Genomic DNA, 4,642 nt, shown 5'->3' with positions numbered 1-4,642 from the left:
TGCTGATGGTTCAGAGATACATGACGAGCACCATGTCGATATTACTGGAGAAGAACCACCTGTTTCGCCTGTTCCAAGGGAACCACCTGTTGCGCCTGTGCGCAATCGAAGACCGATTTCCTTACTCTGTGCCGTTCCGATGATTGTTTTGTATGGAGCATACCATTTTACGATTGGGGGATCAGCATTTGGAATAGACAAACATGTCACTCACGATCGTCTGATGGCCGGAGGCATTCTCGCAGGCATCTGGTTGTTTCTGCTTCAATTTCTGATCCTTGGACATGTGTACTTCTCCCACCGTATCCGCGTCCGTGTCTTGAGAAACAATGCACCATCGGCAGGAGAAGCTCAAGTCCCCGCAACTGAGGTTCAAGTACAAGATGAAGGTTACTTCCCTCGCAAGGTCAAAGCTTCGGTTTCTCTGATGGTCCTCAGTGGTTTAGGAAAGATTGCTTATCTGACATTGGGCACTGTTTGGCCATGGGCTTGGCTTTCTCACTTGATCGGGTTTATCATAGAGATTATCATGCTGATAGTTAAATGGTACATGCAGGATGTAGTAGATTTTTCCTTGTTATTGCCTGAGGTTTGAGTGAGCAGCAGGGTAAATTGCTCTGGTTGGTACCGGTAGTCTGGCAGTAGTAGTAATTGGGACTTGGGAAGAACAGTTGGTTTACTACTCTGCGTCGGCATGGTCCATCAGCAAGGCACTTATCTACTAGTAGTAGTAGTTCTCTGTGTCGAACAGTTTTTTTTGGCCCCAACCTTAGATATCTGGCTGTCTGTTCTGAAGGTCGTTTTGGTACTGTAACTGACTTGATGCTGCTTGGTTAAGGTTACTGAGACTGGGAAACACTCCATGCAATGTTCTAATTTTGCTCATTTATTATAGCTGCAATATATATATTGAACTGCAAATTAATGACATTTGGGCTGTTAATTTGATCAGTTCGTTTCTCAAGATCGTTTTGGTAATGTGTAACTGAATGCTACTATGCTAGTAGTATAATCTTGCATGTTTCAGGTTGCTGAGCCTGGCAAGTGGCAATTGATATATTGAACTACCAAATGACCATGCATGTTGTACCAGTTGAGGTGATTGCTACATATATGTCATGCATGCACATATTGAACTACAAATGATCTTGTTGTTGTTGAGGTGATAGTTATGTCGTCATGCATGCATGCCTGGTGACATTGACATATATGTCTACTGGATTGCGATTCGGTGACATTGCTCCGGTGACATTCACTGCCGTGTGGGACCCACGTGGGTCCAGGCACATGTGGGTCCCACATGTCAGTGACTCAATGTCACCGATAATGTCACGGGAGAATGTCATTGAATCTGCGTCTATGTCTACTCGCTCCTTTCTTATTATTACAAGTCGTTTTGATTTTCTTTTAGTCAAATCTTTTTAAGTTTAATTAAATTTGTAGAAAAGTTTAACAATATTTTTTATACAAAATGAACATATTATCAAAATATATGAAATATTAGTTTAAATGAAACTGATTTCGTGTTACATGTGTTGCTAATTTTTTCTATAAACTTGATTAAACTTAAAAAAATTTGACCAGGAAAGGAAATAGTAATTAACCAAGCTCTCTGTAGCGTCCGCTTGTGATATACTAACTTCTATTGTTCAGTGTTTTGTGAAGAGACCAAATTAACGAGCTCGTCTTCGTTACTACTGTTTTGATTGGGGAGGTCATTTTGCTAATAGCATCAGTGACTTGTCACACCCCCCACATCCAAACCATCATCATCATATCGATCGAATGGAGTCCCCTTCTCCTTCGGCTAGAACTCTGTTGTACGTCTTCCTAGGCTCCAGTAGGTGTTCGATATATATATATAACCATCGCATCCCTGAGACACTGAGTGAATGAGATTTATGAATGCTCAATCATAACTGAACTATTCTGCAACGGCTCAACCATAACTGAACAGCTGATGCCTTTTTTTTTCTTTGGTAAATATATTTTAGATGGCAAAAGACAATCATTCACACTTACATAGTGTGTGCCCATGCTCCCAGAATTCATGCTGATTTCCAATATACAAAAAAAGGTAAATAATATATATATATATATACACACACAGAGAGAGAACTATAGTTCTTTACTTATTCTCCATGCTCTCAGGAAGTACTAGAATGTTGATTTCCAAACTAGCGAAAGAAGTGCAGAGAAGCTTGTCCGATTGTCCCCTCCGGTTCGACGTACTGGGCTGACCCAAGCCAAGTTGTATCACCATTTTTGCAGTTAGTGGCACCGACGAAACACACACGACCGTTTCGATCTGCAAACAAAAGCGTGCATGCTATGCGCTCGCGCTAGGGGATCGGAGCAGTGAGCAGTCAGTCGTCGCACGGATCCACCAGGCATCTCTATTAGCATCTCACTTTTATGTTAAAAACATAATCACAGGTTTGAATACGAATATATATAATAATATCAAATATGTGTCATAAAAATATATATTTTGATAGAGTAGTTGTTAGTTCAATTCTTGTCCTAATAGAACCTCTAAGTTTTTTAGCGAAGGATTGATAAGTCCATTTAGTTTTAGGGTCATGTGTTTTGTTTTTTCTTTGATAAATATAGTTGAGCATGTTTCTTCTTTTATTTGCACATAAAAGATGCATTTCACTAAGTTAGCATATAATAAATATTCGTGCATGGAATTGGTAAAAGTTAACAAAATTTATTTGAATAAATAAAATGTATGGAGTGAAGAAGGTATATGCGTATAAAAAAATTACGGTGGAGAGATCAATACTCACTCCGTCCTGCCTAAACTATAAGGGCTATATAAATTTTTTGGGTTAATTAGATCTCTGCCATTATAAATATATACGTTTTGAAAAATACCATCAGGCTATTCATAGTGCGCCTCCGTGTTGTTCGGCCCAAGCGCCCAATACAAAATATTTGCCTCCGCTTTGGTCACTTCTGGAGCCAAATGAAGCACGCTGATCCAAAATTGGACACATAGACTTCACCTCCATCGAGGGCGTGCGGTGTGGGGAGAAAGGTGGGGCGCTGTGTTGTGGAGGTCGTCGCCTCGTCCCTCTGTGGTTTCGCGTATTCCCCACCCGTGCTCTCCTCTTGCGCCAACAACTCGCGCAATGGCGATGGAAGGGAGAATGAGAGGAGCAGTGGCAAGAAGGCAGTGCGGCGGGGGAGAAGAGAAGCCTATCGGCGACCTAGGAGCACCACTGTCGGGATCCACCGCGTCGCTGCCAAGGCAACTCCACCGCGCGGCCCTCACCAGTGGCGCCTCCTCCCTATCCGCGCCGACCAGAGCTCGATGGCTGCGTCGCCCCCCGATCCGCGTCGCCCGGAGCTCTTCGGCCACGCCGGTTAGAGCTCGCCAACCATGCCGCCTCCCAATCCGGCGCCGGCCGGAGCTCGCCGACCGCATCAACCGGAGCTCACCGGTCGGCCACACCGCCCCTCGAGGCGAGAGGGGAGAGGCGGTGATGGCCACTCGCGTCAGACGGCCGTGAGTGGAGTGGTGAGGTTGCACCGATGTCGAGAGAGAGAGGAGGGGAAGGGCGCCTGGCGGTAGGTGGGTGGTAGGAGAAAAATATAAAATATATAGTTTCCCATATAGTCCTCAATACGATAGGAAAAAAAAAGACATAACTAGAAAACTTGAATTAATACTACAGCAATATAAATTGCCAAAATATAATAGAAGAATTATACGGCCATAGAGAGCTTATATATATGATCTAATAGGACATGATCGAATCATGCAACTCAATTGCGGTTAGCTCATAATCGATGGATCATGATCTGCTGCATGCACGTACGTACGTAACTAGCTAGCACATATCCATCTGCGGTGGCAACTGGGACGACACCGACGGATGAACCCTAGTGTTGTTGTTGGCGGCGGCGTTTCTCCTGCGGAACCAGGGACGACCATAATCTAGAAGATGGCAGACCCCAAAAATCGAGATCACGAAAGCCGCCGCGGAATACCCGAACAAGATGGTCTTGTCTCGACGCACTGTTTCCGACTTGGCCAAGAACAAGAACATAACTCCGAAGCCTATCAAGATCGCTATTAGCGGGGCGGAAATCTTGCCGATGTACGCTCTCTCGGCATCCGCAGCCGCATCCGCATCCGCATCCGTCATGGTGTTCCGAGGCTTCGACGACGACGGCATCATGCCATATTGTTGGTGATCAGCGTTGGTCGTCGTCGTCGTCATCCCATTGGCTTCACCCATCGAAAATATATATAAACCCAAAATCTCCTCTCTCTCTCTCTCTCTCTCTCTCTCTCTCCTGTAGTCCCAAATCCAGACGCCAAGATATATATATGATCGATGATCGATCTGGAAGGACTGAACAACGATATGCTGCAATTAGATAGCTGGCTAGCTCACGATGAATCTCCAAAGTTTCAGTAAATACAAATAAGTAGAGAGAATTGCGTACCTCGACGGAGACGGAGACGGAGACGGAGAGATCGAGCTTCTGTTTTTTTATCGGATGTCTCCGAAGAGACTATCGAGCTTCTGTTTCGGCCGTGCGTGATTCTGTTATGACCCTGCAAAACAATCGATCAAAATCGTTATCGTTAGTTATACATCCCGGCTGTGCCATGAGCCCAGGGTAC

Source organism: Oryza glaberrima, chromosome 9, assembly GCF_000147395.1.
Source record: "Oryza glaberrima chromosome 9, OglaRS2, whole genome shotgun sequence".
NCBI lineage: Eukaryota > Viridiplantae > Streptophyta > Magnoliopsida > Poales > Poaceae > Oryza > Oryza glaberrima.
The sequence above is the reverse complement of the archived record's forward strand: the minus strand, read 5'-3'. Positions refer to the sequence as shown.